This window comes from Semicossyphus pulcher, unplaced genomic scaffold (assembly GCF_022749685.1).
Source record: "Semicossyphus pulcher isolate SPU_LCO1_2020_fin unplaced genomic scaffold, fSemPul1.0.p SCAF_7, whole genome shotgun sequence".
Taxonomy (NCBI): Eukaryota; Metazoa; Chordata; class Actinopteri; order Labriformes; family Labridae; genus Semicossyphus; species Semicossyphus pulcher.
Window position 1 is genome coordinate 23,922,724 of NW_027211748.1, and position 19,722 is coordinate 23,942,445.

Genomic DNA, 19,722 nt, shown 5'->3' on the forward strand with positions numbered 1-19,722 from the left:
AGCGCGCAAAAAGCTTTAGTTCTAGATTATTTTTATTTTGAAAACATTTTGTTGTTTTAAAAGCATTTCCTGTTTATGAAACAAACATACCGCTTCTTTGCTCTGCAGGTTTTATTAAATTATATCACAATGGTTTCAATGGGAACTGCTGGGTAGCAATCATTGCGAGAGTGGAGGTGTGTCGAGCCGGCGCAGTTAATAAATGTTGTATGATGAGTATGATCATTAATTCACAGCACGGCTCCATGATGATGAAACACCAGCTCAGGTGGACCTCTGAAAACTCCTACATGTAAACACACAAACACCGACACATTTGCATACACACACATGTAGACGTCCTCTCATGCAATCAGAGGCAACTACCCATGCATCAGTGTATACACAGACACACACATAATTTCACTGTTGTCAGATTTCATTTGCCAGATGACCAAACAGAGAAAATACATTTCACAGCTCTGATTGGTTAATTACTCTTTGTTTGTGTGTGTCTGTTTGTCTGGCTGCAGAGAGCCACATTATCTGGATGGCAGAGTGGTTTTTACTGACCTGCGACGGCTAGTTATGGATAAAAATGATTAAAAAGGCACTCAACAGATTAACTTGTCAGAAAGAGACCACTCAGCCTGAGATAGTGCTCATTAAGTGTTTTTCATGGCTTCGGAGGCAGCTTTCCAAAGTCCGAAAAAAATGACCCCGATGATGTCACTCATAAATCTGACATTGGGTTCGAGGCGACAAATTCATAACAAAGCAAAATCAGAGATTTGCTTCGTAACATATTGAACATGTTGGAAAGTTGTCAAACACGTGTAAAGAGGCCTTCAACTGTATATCACTGAATCGTGGAGTTCGACATTATGCTGTTTTCCACAAATGTAGCTCAGCGGAAGTTCAAGAAGGAATATACTCATTCATTCATCATGTCACGTTCTCTCTCTCTCTCTCCCTCTGTGTCCTTCCTGTCTGGTAATCAGCTGATTATGGCCGTATATTATTTAAGTACTAAACCAACCAGCTAGCCTCGACATCTGTCGACCAATCATCCCGCTGCTGTCAAATTTTAAATCTTCTCTCCTCTCTTCTGCAGACAGTTTGTCGTTTGCTCGATCATTCCGACCCTCCTCCGCCCTGTTCACCTCCAGTCGATCTAATCAGTGTCCAAGTGCAGCTCCTGAGCTCATCTTGTCTTCACCATCATCACCACCACCAGTGTCTAGACTCCATCGGGGGGTATCCTATCCTGCTCTCGGCCTCTCTACATCTTCAAGACATCACGATGGAGTCTAATTGCCAAAGACTTCGCACATTCCATTCTTTCCAAACTTGTAAATAAATAATTGTTCGATCTTAATGAAGTCTCTGCTGATTTAATTTCTGTCTTCAGGTTTTAATGGCAGCGTGACTCAATGATGAAACGAAGCCATCCTTAGCATAACCCCTCCCACACATTACATAAATTAGGGATGCACCGATGCTTCGACTGAACATTGGATTCAGCTGATGGTGGCCGTGTTGACGGACATCGTCCCATCGGCAAATAAGCTGGTATGCGCTAATAGCAGTTGCCAATGTTTTTGTGGCGATTATTGGTAATAATTCCACCTTGAACTGGCCGTGTAAAAAAGACTACAGACAAGTATTTGCAATGTTCTTGCAAATGTTTTGCGCTGTTGTGAAAAAATCAACTAAGTCCTACTGTAATTGCACAGGGCTAGTCTTACATTGGGACCTCTAGTAATTTACAATACTTGCAGAGGGGTCTGCTGTCCTAATCCTGTGTGAACATTTGTTTGCAAGGTTTTTTGTTCTGTTTGTGCCGTTTTTCTGCCTCCTCTTTGGTCAAGAGTTGTGGAGGCTGTGCTGGCAATTATAAATGAAAGATTTTACAGCACTTTGGGTGAAACATTCGGGAGGCTCATCTCTCTACACAGCATGGATACAGATTGGCAGAAAGAGCTAACTCAAATTCAACAGGAGAGTGAAATCTGAAAATAAAAGGTTGAAAACATGCATGGCAGCGAGGGGCAAGGAACATGTTTTCTTTCTTTCAACAGGCTCAACAGTTGTTATGCGGTAGCCGAATGATAATGACCATAAGACAGTATTTAAGAAGTGGACGTAGCTTCTTGGTGTTACAAGTAGAGCCAATGTGGAAGTGATAAACCTGCATACTTTCTAATGGCCAACAGGGGGAGACTCCACTAGTTGCAGAAGAATTCAGACTGTGTCAAACCAGATGAGAAAACAACCCGACGCCTCACTTGATTTGTTACCTCAGTTAAGATTGTTCTAATTAGTTTATTGTTTCAGTAGTTTGAGGTATTATTCAATGCAGCATGATTATAGACTGTATAAAAAGATGGCCGACATGACAGCTCCCTATAAGTGAAGCCACACCCTCTCTATCGCCCTCTGCTGACTGGCTGCAGTATAGGTCATAAAGCCCGCCTCCTCCATGTTAACAGATGGGACATGAGTCAAACTATAAAATCAAAATACACGTCAAATACATTTTTCTCAAACATGGTTTCTGTCATTATAGTTAGTTCTTATCATGCTGATTAACGTCCAAGTGTTCATTTTTCTGACAAGTTTATTTTTAATTAGTTATTTGATGCTGTAAAAATGATGATTGACAGCTCTGTTGACAAATTCAGCTCCTGCAGCCGATCTGTTCCTGATTAGCAGAGTAGAGGAGGAACGGCGAGAGGAGCCGTAATTAAAACAATCACGACAGTATCCATACCTGTGAACGTTAACCTCAGACCAACACAAGAAGCTGTTCTGCTGTTAAACACACTGGTGAGCAAGATCCTTGCTGTTTTTTTTCGGTAAGTTAAGTGCGTGTTTTGGTTAGAGGAAGTGGCTACGGCGGCTCCACCCGCCAAGCTCTACTGCCTAGATTCTGGCTCCAAATGACGTCACCATCACAAGCTATTTGGCATCAGTTACGTACAATGAGAGCAGATGGAGACACGTCATCCATACAGCCATTGAGCATGATGGTCATTTTGTAATTCATGGTCCCATTCAGGGTAAAACCGACGATAAAGCAGTGCATGTTTTAGGGCGTCGCTATGCGTGATTGAGAAGTTTCTCCCACTGTGGCCTGTCAGCGAGGATAGAGGTGGATGGCAATGTGTGTCCACCCTCTCGTCCAAATATGGACCACTTCCTTGCCACCGGGAGCAATTTGGGGTTCAGTGTCTTGCCCAAGGACACTTCGACATGTAGCCTGAGGGAGCTGGGGATCGAACCTCCGACCTTCAACCTTCCGATTGAAAGACGATCGACTCTACCACTGAGCCACAGCCGCCCACATTAAAATCAAATGTTACACAGAGCCTGAGAGTCCTGTTTAAATCTTTAGCCTGTCTTCAGCTTTTTTCTGTGCCGTCTTCAATAAATCAAATCAACAATCAGCGCTGTAGAAAAACACAAGAGATAACTGTAGAAACTCGAGCTGACCAACCACATGTTACGGTAGCTGCTGTCGTCACAAGAAGCTAAATCTGTTCCTGTCACCTTGTGAGATACCTTTGCTGCTCCGCAAAGCAAACAGCCATCTTTAGTTCGGTCACACACACACACACACACACACACACAGACAAACAAAGACGTTAACAGGGTGAGAGCTAGCTTCCCATCTTAACGCTATCTGATCTGCAATGCTAATCTGCAGTGTTTGTCTCCTGTCAAAGAACTGTTTATTGCTGATTCTCTCAATACACTTAATCCTGTTTGAACATGCAAATGAGGGAGCCAGGAACAACACACACACACACACACACACACACACACACACACTGAGTCATATAGGCACACAAATTATCACAAACACACAAACAGAAGGATGCATTCAAGCAAACACTACGTCGGCTAATGTGAGCACCCGAGCACACACACACACACACACACACACACACACACACACACACACACACACACACACACACACACCAGGCGAACAATGTCTTCAACTCACACAGGCCATTTGGCTGATACGGTGGCTGATGAGACCATAAGGCTTCTGGGTGTGAAATCACATCCTAACACACACACACACACACACACTTCAAATCACCCCCTATCACCATTAGAGACATCACAGAAACACACACACACACACACACTCCAATCAGGGCCCGATGAGCCCATACCGAGCGGGAAATGGGCAGAAAGGAGAGAGTTTGGGGGGTTGGGAGAAAGACAGACAGGAGAGACGACAGACTGTTTGAGCTTTGAAGTAATGTCCGCAATTTCAAATCTAACTCTCTCCTGATGATGGGAGTCCATCTTGCTGGAGTGAAAGGAGCCACCAGGAGAGCTGAAATCAGAGGTCTGAGTTTTATTTTAGATTCTGTTGCAGCTTTTGTCTTAAGTTTCACTTTTCCCTTTTTTTTCCAATCGAATGGCCCTCCATAACCATAGTTTGGTGTTCCCGTGGCCGGAGTAATTACAGGTCCTTTTCTTTTATATCAGCCGCTCATTTCAGCCCTTCTTGCTCCATGATGTCGTTCATTCAGCCGCTGCTGAAAAGAACTAAATTGAAGTAACAGGAAGACAAAATGGGTTTCCTGTGCAGGTTGTCTGGACAAGGTGAGAGGCTCAGAGTTCAGAGTGAAACTGCTGTTCCTTCACTTCCGCCTCATTTCCCCTGCATGGTGCAGCTGGGAGCGTCTCCCTCGCCTTTGGTACCAGGTTCTTCTCTCGATGTTTTGCTGCGCAGATTGTACCAAGGCAGGTAGGCAGGATTCACAGCTGATTGTCATAACCATGCCGTGTGAAACAGGGCTATGGCAATAGTCGACTGGTCATTGATTATTGAAACAATTAGTCAACTAATCAGATACTGAATTACACAATGACTTAATGGGTTTATTCAGGTAGCAGCTTTAAATTTAGTTGGAGGTTCTTTTAAGCATGTGCTAACTAACAAATAAGACAATAAATATGACTTCTTCATTCTTCTCTGAATAAACTTTGCTGCTGATTTGGCTCCTACTGATACAAAAGGTCAGTAGGAACGAAAGGAGGAAGAGCAAGAGACGAGAAGGAGAGAAAAAGTGTTTAAAGGTGAGCGACTGAAAATGTAAGCGAGAGAAAAATCAAACAGCGTCGCTTTAACTTTGTTCTGTTGAGATGATCTTTAAAAGAGAGCTGTGTCAGGTTCTTTCTTTAGCACTACAGTGTTATGTTAATGTTAAAAGCCAAATGCTGCTCAGTCTTTAGTTAGCTAACTTTAGCTAGCTCTGAAGCAAATCTGTCTGCATCATCAACAAGTCCAGCGTGCCTTCCCTTCAAATGCTCGCGCACTACCGACGTGCTCCTGTGATAAACAAGGTCCGCTTTACAGATCTTGCAGGCAATCCCCCAAGTTTATGATGCGATGGTGTTTCATCGGCTGCCGCCACTTTGTTATGTTTTGTTTACCTGTTGCCTCCTGGTTGCACGTGTAGCTCTCAGCAGAGATAGTTAGGATGCAAGATGGCTCACCCCTCAGCTACTCAGCTCCAGAAAACGAAGTTATGTCCGTGCACAGCATGAAAAACACACGTGATGACGTAACTGACTATTATCAACCATTATGCTGTGTTCCAGACAACTCGGAAGTCGAGTTTTTCCAACCTCCGAGTGAATAAATTGCTATGGAACGCCATTCAAAGTCGGAGTTAACCTGCAGACGCACCGGGCTCTTACATGGCGTTGAAAAGTCTGCATCAGAGCCCTCGCGCACTTTGTGATTTCACAGTGGGACCGCACTAAGCATTCACAAAGTTACCAGGAACATACTTCAAAGTCCGCAAGTCCATGAGTGTGGAGATTGGGATTAGGCGTGTTGCATGTGTGACGTCCACGTTAGCTCCGGTTGTAACTCTTCATTTTCCTCGCTGACGTTCGCTTTCCTTTTTAGACTGTTTGCCTCATCTGAGCGTCGAGTTTGTTTCTTTTTCTTTGGTTTTTCACTTATGTCATGACCCGGCTCGAAGACATGACAAACACACAGGAATGCACGGTTTTATTACATAAGCACAAATAAACCATTGCCTCGCAACCGTAAAATAAATGAACAGAAATGCATCACGAGGAGCTGCGGGTGAACCCAACCCAACCCTGCTGAGCTGAGCCCGCTAGAACTGAGCAGAGGAGGAACGAGGGAGTGCACAGATTGACTGCATGGTCTTATACCCCTGCGAGACTGGCCAGGTCTCGCAGCACCACCCACCAATGACCTGTAAGGACAAAGACAGACACACCAACACCAAAACCAGGGAAACAGACAGCTGGCCCTACTGGCAGGAGGCCGTCACACTTATTTTTGAAGTTGTATCTGTAATCATCGATCTTTTCTTTGTTTGTTCAGCCATAGTAGATTACTGTTTACTCACAACGGAAAAGCAGCCGCTTAGCTCCGCCTACCCTCTCTGGCAGACCAACCACTGCTGGCTGATGGAAAACGCGTCACTAACTGGGCGCTGCTTGAGAGTTTTTCCCGTGAAAGTTGCACCAGACAGCCAGTCTGTAATACTGCAAATGCAAAGGCTTTCATCAGTGGGTCATAGGCTCAGTCAACATTGTGTTACCTCATTAGGTGATAGATAGTGACTTAACAGACATTTATTTACATGAAAATCTTCCAGATGATTACTTTAAGTTAGCAGAAGAAGAAGTTAGCGTAGTTGGGTTTTTTCATGTGCATATATATTGTTATATGAGAGAATAAAATCAAACCATATGTCTTCATGCTTGGCACATTTCCAGCTAACATGTCGGGCCCTATATGGGGTTAATGAAGCCTATAGGAACAGACTGAAACTGGGTTTGGTGTCTATATGGATCCAACAACACGGGCCCCACATGTCATATAGATGTGGGCCCCTCATAAGCGCAGAAGATTCAGCCAAAGGGACCATTTTGATTAGATTGGGGTAGTAAACAAAAGCTTGTTTGAATAAATAATTAGGTTTTTTAAGTGAGGCCAATTATGGAGCAAACAATCAACCGAATTGCAAAGAAGGCTTTAAAGTAAAAGATGCCCTGAAGTCATTTTTTAAGACACTAGGGTTGCAGTTTTCTTCTCCTAGCCAACATGTCTACATCTCCGTTACATCTGTACTTTCTTCCCACCTTCCTTCTCACCCTTTTTCCCTTTCCTTGCCCCCTTCTCCCCTCCCTCCCCTGTCCCTCAGTTTGCCTTTCAGCTCTTTCTCCCGCTGGATGTCCCACTGGGGGCTGAGAGCCTCCACAAAGCTCTGACACCCAGAGTGAAGGAGAAAAGGGGCTGCGAAAAGAGAGAAAAGGCGAGGGGAAAATAGAGGGTGAGAGGTCGCAGAGGAGAAGAGAAGGAGAAGAAGAGGGGAGCTGTAAAGAGAGCAGAGAATAGAGGACAGAGAAAGAGCAAGGGGAAGACTTAAGAAGGAGAAGGATATTGAGAAAAGGAGGCAAATAGGAGGGGGAGAGATAAGAAGAGGAGGAGAAAAGAGGCAGGAAGGAGGATAATGGAAGGGAGACAAAGATGCGAGGAGGAGCAGAGAGAGGGAGATAGAGGCCGTTGGGGAAGGAGGGATTGGATTTGACACAAACAAGAGCTTCCAGCCGAGTAGAAAGGTGGAGATGAGAAAAGGAGAAGAGACAGACTTGATGAAAAGAAATCAAGCTCTGAATAAAGAGGGAGGAGGCGAGGCGGTCGCCTGGAGCCCGAGTGCGAGTGTGTATTGTAGGGGATGGAGGGTCATAAGTAGCTGCTAAAAGGCTGGTGCCACCTCTGCTGAGGAGGAGCCCTTCACAAAACATCTCATCAGCTGAATGTGTGTGTGTGCGTGTGTGTGTGGAATTCGTACAGGAAGTGTCTTCAGGCGCAAACAGCACGCTCATGAGTTCGCCATAGGTTAGGTGATTGCACACTTCCCCTCCCCCTTGACACACACACACACTCTGTCCACACATTGGCTGTCTGGCCGGCCTGCAGCCTGTTGACACCTCAGTCTTAATCATCACCTCTGTGTCAGGCTGACAAAATGTTCTGCTCTGATCTGAGTCTGTCACACGCTCACTGCGTTCACATGCACTTAAGAAATCCGATTACGCTCAGCTTCAGCTGTAACCTAATTCCTGAGATGTGTAAATTACAGACCTGCTTCCTTAACAAGGTAATGGGATTAAGAAAAGCCTGATAAACAGAGGTTGCTCTTTTTGGCTTATTTACCCATTTACATGCTTTTCTACTGCTGTTTTCTTTGGCACATCTTCATGAGCCTAGCAGGTATCATATTTAATATTTCTGATCATTCATCTTAATACATTACTTTATTTAGTAACAAGTAATTTTAACAGTAGTTACTGAAGCTAAAAGTTTTTGTAGCCAGAAACCAGTAGTTAGCAGCAAGCTAGCAGCTATGTAGCAGCTTTACCCACAAGTCAGTGGATTTAATGCTTAAAGAGCAGCTCCACTCATGTTTTAAGACATATAAAATGCTCTGCAATATCTTTCTGCAAAATACGTTTATTACCTTGTAAAAATTATTCCAATGCATCTCCTCCTTCTCTCTCATTAAGAATTCCTGAATCTGCACAGGCCCCGCCCACTATGCACATTTCAAACCGCCCCCTCCGTTGCGAAAACAAAACACGTCTCTGCCATCATTTAGCGGCAGCTTGTTGACACTTAGCTAGCTTGAAATGTAGTAATTAGTAGTAGTAACGTTAATGTTAGTAGTGAGTTTGCAAAAATTACCATGACGGTTACAGCTGGCTCGCACATCGATGAAGTGGTTGCCATAGGTTACACATAATGATATGCATAGCGTCACCCCGTCCATTAACGGGATTGGCTCCTTAGGTTTGTGACGTCTCAAATCTGCAAATCTGAAAACGTGTTGTTCAGCCTGTCCTTGGTACACTGCAGTTTAAAAGCAGACAGGCCCAGCCATGGAGATGACTGCTGATGTTGTCCCTGATATGTCTTGTAGCACATGAAGAACACCACATGGAGATGTTTACAAGGTGAAACACTTGATTTTCACTGGAGGGGGACTTTAAACAGTTTTATAAACTTAGCAGTCAGTAAACGTAAAATAAAAGGGAGCTTATACAAAAACATTGAATTAATTGATAGGTTTTTAAGCTGGTTGACATATGGCAAACTTGTTAGCAAGCAGCTGCCCAGCTTGTCAAGAACTCGAACCAGAGAAAGACTCAGGCAACAAACAGGCAAAGTTCGGTACACGGGTAATCAATCCTACAAGGCAACAGTATCAAAATTGTGAGGCAAGAGGCAGGTCGGAAAAAAAACGAGTTCATGGCTTACGTGACTCAGGATGCTGTGAGAATGCTGGAACGTGACGACAAGGTACAACGAACTGGCGACGAGACCTGGGGAGACAGGAGGTTTAAATACAAGAGTTAATGAGGAGTAATTAGACACAGCTGGGGAAGAGACAATCAGGAGCAGGTGAGCACACGACGTGGGAAGGGACAGGACACAGACCTGAAACAGAGACACGGGTGAGTGATTTTCAAAATAAAACAGGAAATACGAGACATGATACGTGAGGGAACAAAAAATTGAACTTATCTAAGGTGCAGACATGACATAGCTACGGTCCCAAACTATCTGATAACAGCACTTTGCAGCCTCAGTTTAGACAAAATAAGGATCTGGAAGAAGTCATCATTCTAGGAACTTGTGTGCATTTAAAAAAGCTGCAGCCCTGCTTTGAGTTTAGACAGAGGTATGTGGATGTCGAGCACAAGTTTGTTATCTTTTACTCATGTTTCACTGATGTCTCTGTTCTGGTTCGTGCAGATAAGGTCCCATCGCAATGTAACAATTAAAGTACTTTTAGATTAAGAAATATCAGGAGGTTTACCTGTGATACCTGACTCTCTCTCTGTTTTAAAGATTGACCTCAGTGAATGTGTCGTCCGTGCAGGATGACAGGAACAAATATTTGCCGTTTCACCGTCCTTGTGTCCAAAATAACAAAATCCCTGATTGTTCCAGAAATCTGGTTCCTTGTGTGCATGTAAACAGAGACTCTGTCCCGTCAGCTTGATGGTGATCCACAGGTCAGTTTGGCTCTGATTTGAATGTCTTGGAGCAGACATCAGCCCCTTTCAAACTGCATCAGATGTTACACAGATTATACCCTGCCAGCCTCTTTAATTTACAGCAAGTGAACGTGTTTATGATGCTGTACTTTTGGTCATTACCTTTATGGATGGTCTAAATACATCATGTATTCACCAACGCAGAAACGTTTTTTAAAAATAAACTCCAAACAATGTTCGGAGAATCATGTCTGGACATGCCGTTTCACACATGTTGAACATAGCAGGTGATTTGCCATGTGAGATATGTTCTTTACTACAGGAAGAACTCTGATTTAGGCAAGGTGTTGCAGGAGGATGTGTATGATTCAGGTAATAATTGTCCTCAATTAGACGTTAACCAAGCTTTGTATTGGGGGGGGCTGGAGGGGTAAAGTTTAAAGTCTGGGTCAATGGATTTGGCATTGTTGTATGCAGCTCCTCAGGGTGATGTCCAGACATGTTCAGGAGTACAGTGAAGGTGTGAAGGGGCTCTAGAGTCCTCCTGAGCTGAGTACATCCAGTAGGTGAGAACGTGAATGACACCTCGTGTATGTGTCCTTTCACACATACAGGAGGTTTCCCGGACAACTCGTGATAATGTCCCGTCCTGATTCAGCAGACATTGTCCATATATCATCGGTAAACAGCTTTAATGTCCCACAATAGAGGACCAAAAGGAGTTTTAGGCCATGTCTACATGTATGCGGGTATTTTAAGTTATTGCCTCCTTCATTTCCAAAAACAACCCGTCCACACAAGCACGGTTATAAAATAATCCCCATCGGGCAGCTAGTTTAGCTCAGTTGGTAGAGCAGGCGCTCCATTTACAGAGGCTACAGTCCTCGATGCATTGATCGCAGGTTTGACTCCCGGTCTGCCGATCATTTGGTGCATGTCTTCCCGAACTCTCTCCTCTCTACATTTCCTGTCTCACCTCAGCTGTCCTATCCCCCCTTCAAATTTACATGAAGCATTTTGGACATTTGTCTTTACAATGGAAACACCCGCCCTCGTGGTTACAGTCAGTATTTCTTTTCCAGCTACAGTAAATACAGACTTCTTCCCCAGTTTGATGTGTGATTGATTTTTACTATAGCGATGATTTTCCTGTTTGTAAAATGAACATCCATTGTTCATTTAGTGTTATTATAATAAAGTTAGAATTTTCAAACTGTCAAACCAACTGAAGCTCCGAGCAGACGTATTTACAAAAGACTTCAGAAAAGTGTATAATAGGTACAAAACGAACAAAACTCTATTATACTGATATTTTTTTGATTCAACATCAGTTTAATAGTTTTTGAAGCTTTTGTCAAGTTCAAGGAAATGGACAAAGACTCTGTCGACTTCAGCAGAGATGTGCTGAAAGAAATCAATGGCAATAACACCGAGGGATGTAAGGAACCAAGGTGACAAGAAATAAAGAACCTTGATGGGAAGTGTTGACAGAATTGGATGTCAGCAGAAACCTGTGTATCATTGTTTTCTCTGAAAAGGAACAGCCCACTACAGATAACACCATGTCCTTCATACGTGTGCACACCTCACTTTGTCTCAGCCGACGGGGGAAAGAGGTTTAAACTGGAAGGACGAGCTTTCTGGACTTTTTCATCTGGTTTTTAAAATGTTAACTTTTACTAAAATCGAAATTAATCAGAATAAAACACTCTTTTACTTTGGCTTCATCAACTGTTCAACCATCCAAATGTTTAAATCTTTAGAGAACAAAGTTCAAAGTTTTTCTTTGTCCAGAACACAACTACACAAACTTCAAACAAAGTAGAATGATTCATGCTTTGTGGTGTTTCTTATTTCTGAGTTTTTAAATGACGGGGGAGTACCAGGCGCCTTTCATTGGCAGAGCGTAGTGGGCAGGAGGGAGTGTAGACCTGGATGAGGGCGTTCAGGTAGGCAGGAGACGTTTTTGTTGCTGTTTTTTTATGTCCATGTGTCCATTTAAAATGTAGCTACAGACTACAAACATGGGGTAAAAGAAAGCTTAACTTGGTTCAAAGATACTAAAATCTAACTTCCAATGCATCTAGAGCGCACCGATTAACACATTATGTCACTAGTTAACAGACTATATGTGGGACTATTTCTCGCAGTGATTTCCTGGAGTCTGGCCATTTCCAACCATCTACCCTAGACATCAACTAAACAAATCAGTCAATGTGTGGAGTGTGTGTTGAGAAAAAAGGGCAGTGCTAGTACCTATGGCTGCAAAATTACAGGTAACAAGCAAGGAACTATTGGTAGGGGTGTGAACCTTTCAGTATCTCACAATTCGATTCGATTTCGATTCTCAAGGTCCGTTTCGATCCCAAATCGATTCTCCATTCAAACCGTTTCCCGATTCCTGATTAACATTCGATGCCCAAAGGGCCGCTCATTTCAGGATTATACTCCAGTCTGCTGTGTGCTAAGAAAACCACAGTGGCAAATTATTATTTGACATTAAAGCACAGTAAAATGTGTTTAAGATTCAAGATGATTAGTACTTGTTGTAAATTTTAAGTTACTTAAACTGTAACATTTTAAGAAAAACAAGTTCAAGTTATACAAAAAAAACAACTTCTTAGGTTAGGCCAGCTACCTCTGTATTTATTAGAAACTTGCCATTTGTAAATTTGTCACAAATAACACTGTTAAACTCCTATTTTGTATATGTTTCAACACAATCACACAATAATGCTCGATTTTCAGCTTGTGTGTGGGTACTGCATTCACAGTCATGTCGCTTTCGTGCATCACTTGAGTTTGTAATATACGAGGCTCGAGCTGCCGGGCATCCGTGATGTGGTGAGCGGATGAATGTCACGAATGACTGGGTGACTTGAGAGCTCCACGCATCGCAGGTAAGAGTTATTCTGTGGGCGTTGATCAAAGCTTCCCCCGTACATTGACGACAGACGGCGAGAGCTAGCTAACGTTAGCAGCGCACTCCTTGTCGGAACTGCGTACAACCTAAGCGGGAAATGGTGCATGGCTAACGACGCATGCAGCGGGTCTGTTGTGCGCAAACTGGCTGCTGGTGAAACTTTACTTAAAAAAAGGAATATAAAAATCTATTTTTGGACGTTTTAAATCAGAATTGTAGAAATTAAGAATTGCAATTCTGACATGAATCGATTTTTTTCAGCACAACTAATGATGTTAGTTGAGATCCAAACTCAAGTTTTGGTCAAGAGGTCACAGAGGGCTTTAACTGGATTCTGCTCTGCCAACAAGGATCCTTTTCATTTGACCTCTAATATGCAGTGAGCAGAATGTGCTTCACACTACAAGAGAGTACACACACCAACTCTGGTAATCAGGTCTAAAACTGTCACTGAACAGCACGCTCCACTGTTCACCGAGCTCAGGTCAATAGTTTATAAGACGATGCATGTGAGCAAACACAGTGACATGCTGACACGGATCTGTTCGCCCCGCTGCCGCTTTACGTGCAGCCATTATATCAGTCTTTAGTGGAGCCAGGAGGGACAAAACTGCAGAGGGAAATAAATTGAAATGATTATCGCCATCAATGCAGAGAGAGAAAGAAAGGAGAGAGAGAGAGAGAGAGAAAGGTGGATATTTTTGCTCAGTGATGAACAAGTGGAGTGTTTATGAGGAGGAAAGCATGTTACAAAGCTGTCCACACCTTGGTTAGCATGACTGTGGGAGACAAAAAGTGTGTGTGCATGTGAGTGCAAGTGTCAAGGCCAGTGAAAACACACGCACACACATGCACACATGTTCTTTGTCTTCACACTAAAGTGTTTTTCTCTTTCCTCTCAGCAGCTACACACACATGTATTTCCATGCTTCTCTCATTCTTCAGGACATGACCTCTGTCCCCGGAGAAAGCATGCGAGTATATTTGTATGTATGTGTGTGCGTGCGTGTGTGTACACCTCTGGACACCCAGTAAGCTACATTAGCCTAAGAGCAGCAGCCGCCTGCTGGAGGTGTGTATGACAACAAAGAGCATACCTACAGAAAACATGATCTTTGTGAGAACGTGTGTGTGTGTGGGTGGTGTGTTTGCTGAATGTGTGTGTGTGTGTGTGCATGGTACGTGGGAGGGGATGGAAGTGAATGACAAAAATCTGTTATTACGAGAGGTTTCAGATCCGTCACAGGCAATCCAACTCAACCATTTTGCTGTCAACTGTATTTCTGTTTTTTATTTTTAAGGCTGTTACAGATTTAGAATTTGTGAGGCGAACCAGATTCGACCGTTTAATTTAAACGGCAGTAGTATGAACCCAAAAAAATATATATTTTCTGCAATTTGATCGTCAGAAAAACATTTTCAGGTCCGTACGCAAGATGAGAGATGCAGATATCAACCATACACCAGTCAATGAAGTCATTCCAACCAGTTGTTGCTGAAGCTTTAAGACAAATTCTATGACACATTAAGAAACATTAACACGTTTTCACTTTCTGCTGCTTTGAGTGACACAAGGCTGGATAACCGATTGTGCAAAGTGAAAAACTGCCCCAAGGCTCCAGACCCTCAGGGGCCCCAAAAGCCCCAGGTTGCCAGTGTGGCAATTATTATGTGCTAATTTGATGAAGTGATAATGTATGTGAAATGCAAAGGGATTTAAAGGGGCCTCTGTATTTTTATCTAATCTTGAGGCCCTGTCTTATGGAAGCGTAATAATCTTTCATTTCATCTCTCATTCCTTTAAATATCAGTTAGTTTTGGGATTACTCGGTGCATAATTTAAATAAAATGTGGGTTTTTTAACTAAATTTTGTTATCGAACGCAGCCCAACTGGAGCCAAGAGTATAATTCCTACCCTGAGGCAGGTTAACACGCCCCCAGTATGACATTTTATCTATTTAGGTGCATTTACTATCAGGGCTCAGTTTGGTGATCATTTAGTTTAGTTAGTTTTGGTCAACAGGTCAACAAAAAGTGAATAAAGTTTTCGACAGTGAGACTTTAATCAGATTTTTGTCATGCATTTGTAAATCTTATATCATCATATCCTAGGATTTGGACACTGTGTCCCTCTGCTCGCCATCCATCCATTTTCTGGGTTTTACCGCTTATCCTGTTCAGGGTCGCGGGGGGGGGGGGGGGGCTGGAGCCAATCCCAGCTGTCATTTGGTGAGAGGCGGGGTCTGGACTGATTGCCAGCCTATCACAGAGAGACAGACAACCTTTCACGCTCACATTCACACCTACAGTCAATTCTTTTGGGGTCAGCCCTACACAGGGGTCTGTATGTGTCTGACTGACTGATTGACCTTTCAGAGCCAAATAAAGTAAAAAAAAACTACTACAACAACGGCCCAGGAAACACTTCAAAATAAAAGCATTGTGTGCAAACGAGGGGAGTCAGAATTCCAGATCGGGCTTTTACTTTGAAAAAGCATACTGGAAGTGTTGACCTACTTCACCCTCCATGCCTGTGACTTTTACTACAGGAAGAGATGTTAACACTGCTGCCAGAGATCAACAGGATTCATCACAATTCATTTTCACCGTGTGTTTTGGCCGAGAACCGCGCGCAACTTGCAGTAACATCAACGTTAAACAGAGCAACACACAAACAACAGTTCAGTTTGCATCTCCAAGGTTGATTATCTGATTTGGATATCATGCTGTGATGTTTGTGCTTCTACCATGGCTGAGAACACTACTTAATTAAAGGTGTTCTTTTTTCAAGATTTCAGTGTGTTGTTGTTATGATAATGGAAAAAAAAACAGGAGTCTGTACTGGTCTGAACATGGTGTTTTATTTTGAAATGACCGGATGCTGTATGCTGTTTTTGTGTGTTCGTGCGTTCCTGTTTGGAACGATTCGCTCTGTTCAGGTTGACGCGTGCTTGAAGTGGCCTCCGTCAAAAATAGACCCAGCGTGTATCTTTAGCCGAGCAGAGCAGAGAGACGCTTCTGCGCTGGAGAAGGACCGCGTCGCGTGGTGTGGAATCACGAGCATTGACTTAAATGGGCGCGGTTGACTCCGGAGGTCGAGACGCACACGGAACGAGCCGGAGACGGACCCAGTGGAATTTGAGGGTTACGCCTCCGATGCTGGCTTCTGCTTCCGTGCGAAGACGGAACGAAACAGAGACATAACAATCCAGCCTTGAACTGACGGTGTAAAAGAGGCCTATGTGTCGGCTTTGTGATTGACACATAAGCCACTATCAGTCCAGCGTGTAACCCACCTCTCGCCCAGTGACGGCCGGGATAGGCTCCAGCCCCCCTGCAACCCTTAACAGGATAAGTGGTGTAGATAATGGATGGATGGATTACCGTGACCTGGATGACACAGAACCTTCACAGACAAATTGCCACTGTTTACTATAATAATGCTTTTACTTTACATGTGCGCCTGAGCTCATTTTAAATGTACATTTTTTGCAGCACATTTTTTCACAATTTCCTCTGCGAGTCCCCAAACACAGACACAGTGCACCATTTATGTCCACTGATCTGACTCTCTGCTGCACCTGGAAGTTCATTGCCTTGCTCAAGGGCAGGTTGATAGCAGTGGTTGAGAAAGAAAATCCCATTTCATCCTCCTCACCTATACTCTGTAATCTGGTCTGTGGATGATCACTGGTGACCTTTCAATCACAGAGCAGACCACTTTCCTCGATGGAGGCAGGAGGGAGAAATAGTGCCATCCGGATATGGGAAAGAAAAAAAGGGTAATACAAGGAGGAGAAAGAGAGAGGAGGGAGTGACTGCAAGAGCCGGAGAGAGTGATTGCCTATTGACTTGATGAGAGAGAGGATGCATCATTATATAATTGTAAATCCCAGAAAGACGGGGTGTAATAGGGCTGTCTCTCCTCCCACTGCTGCTTTGGTAATTTATCCCTCTCTCTTTCCATCTCTTCCTATCTCTCTCCTTCACCCTGTCACCCATCAATCTTTTTCCAATTACCTGCTCTGTCTATCCACAAATCCATCATAATCATTTCCATGGTAACCGGTTGCATCCTCCATTGGCTTTGGCCTATTGTTCAATATAATTGCACGCCAAAAAGCAGTCTTTAGAAGAGGGAAGGGGATACACAGAGAGACAGCAGTCGGGTTATTGTCTCTGTGCTCAGCGACGGATGTCTCTCCCGTGTCTCTGAAGAGTTTACTTCAGAGGAGAAAGTCGGCTTAATTTCAACCACGGCGTCCATTTGTCACACATTTTATGAGCCATTATTATGTGTGGATTGTCTTTATGCCGCCTGATGAAACATCAACTCCACCCATGCTATTTTAAGTTATGCGGAAATGAGAAAGTAGAATAGTCAATACAGGGACGGTGAAGTGAAGGTTTCTGTCTCATCACTGTCAGAGTCTGTTGACGCTTTCTTTTCCATTCACCGTCATTAAACGCCACCGTATACCCTACTGTGTTCTGTTTAATGTTTATGTGCCGTCTTCAGTTTTGTAGGTCTCTCTGTCGTAGCCTTCAGTTTGTGCATCGTTTAACCTTCATTGCTTTCTCTCCGCTGTTTTCGTCTCTCTTCTTTTTTTCCCAATGTAAACAAACCAACGTCAAATTTACCAGACTTCTTTCCGCGTATTGATATGATTACAGTAAGTCCTCCAGATTGTGTGATTAGAGCCCAATCCCCAACAACGGTCTGTTCTTCATAACAACGGTGTGTTATCAAGAAATAGCAGACCTCGGAATGCCATAATTTGAATCAAGTATTAACACAACCGTGTAATAATTGTAGTTGATGGACAAAATATTTGCCTTGAGTCTCTCTCTTTTATATCACCTAATTACTTAAGAACATTTTTTTAACTTACATGCTACCTGGCTTTTAGGTAATACAATCCAAAAACCCACCGACTATCATCCAATCAAAATATAGCCTCTAGGATCAACAGACAATTTCTTTGGACTTCTGTTATCTGGGGGTTATTTGCATAAGCAATGAAAGATTTCTGGGCTCTTCTGTTTGTTGGTTGTTTAAAGTTTGACTAGCAACTTTAGAAACAAAAATAGAGTTAAGAGACACGCATTACAAAGTAATCCGTTAGAGTACTCGGATTACCTTTTTGTTGCAATGAATAACGTAACGCGTTACTTCTGCAATTCAAGCAATCTTTTATTTAGTCACTTTTTCATTAAAAAAAAAGTATTTCTCTTTTCCTTTTGTCACCACAAAAAAGAAAATCCCTGAAGCACAGTGTTTCTGTTTCTCTCCTCTTGGCAGGTAGCTGCGTACCAGCAGAAAATGCACATAGGTATTCATAACTATAAGCCTTAAAAATTCACCCCACAGTTTTCATGAACAGAGAAAAGAGCTATGGAGACCAAAAACTGTAAAGTTGGGTTATTTAATATGGGACCTAATAGGCCTTGACTCACTTTTGGAGTCAGCCTCAAGTGGACACTTGAGGAACTGCAGTTTTTTGGCACTCACGCTTTGGCTTCCGTTTTTTCAGTTGTGGATTTTGGACTTTTTCATGGTTAAAAAACGTAATATTATGCTGAAATATCAGATAACTGAAGCCTCATATTAGCAATGCAAAAACTTTGGAATACATTTTAGCACAGAAGGAGGACTGTGGATTATTTCCCCCAACACTTACAGAAAGAAAAATCCTGTCCCATCTCATGCCTGTTGTTTTAAGGCAAACTTCTGAACCAGTCCTTAAAGTTATCACCTGCCAATTTGCTTATTCATTCCCTACATTTGTGCTGATAAAAACATTTTCTACACATGCACGTGTAGTTCATAAGTCACATTCCAACCCATTGTCTTAAGGATGCAGTTTGCTCAGGTTTAAAAAGATATTATGACCACATCTGAAGTTCACACTGATTTAAAATGTTTTGATGTTCAAGAACTGCTTTGCTTTTTGTGGGTCTTTATTGGCTCAACAAACTGAAGCACTTTTATAAAAATAAGGACGTAAAAAAATAAACACACAAACCAAAACTCAAATACACACACGTGTTGTTGTCTACTTTGCAGCGGGTTGTCAGCCTGTCACTATTCCTATTTTATCACCAGTGGGTGGCTTCATTTACACAAGGATGGCAACACACACAGAGATGCAAAGAGACATGAAATACTGTACAAACATTAACAGACAGACCGAAAAGCCCCACAAAGGGCCTTTTCCTTGCTGCAGCAGGTCATTAATTATACTAGAAAACATCTGAGATAACTTTATTAAAAAAAAAAAGTTACTTATTTTTTTACCTGTGGCCTCAGATCAACGAGCTGTAGGCTCCATTATCTCAGTCTGAAGTATTAAGTTGGCTGGTGGCTCCAAACTCTCTGCACCCTGCTGTGGGAAACAGCCACACAACTGTGTACTGCAGCCTTTAAATGAATGTGTATTCACTGACCTGAGGTCATTGATATGTATAGCACACATAATGGTGTGAATTCAATTTGCAAAACAGTAACTTTGTTATTCATGGGGAGAAGTTGTGATCGTTATTTGCTTTAATGTAAAATGCGCACACGTCAAGTACTCTGTAGTCGTGTCAGAGGAAGAAAGCAGAGTGATGAAGAGTTAAGGATCTGAGAACACTTTATATAGCAACATAAAATTAAAAGACAACTTCAAAAGGAGTTTGTGTTTGTTTATATATTGAATTTAATTTGTTTGATTTATGTATTCTTTCATTGCCAGCTTGT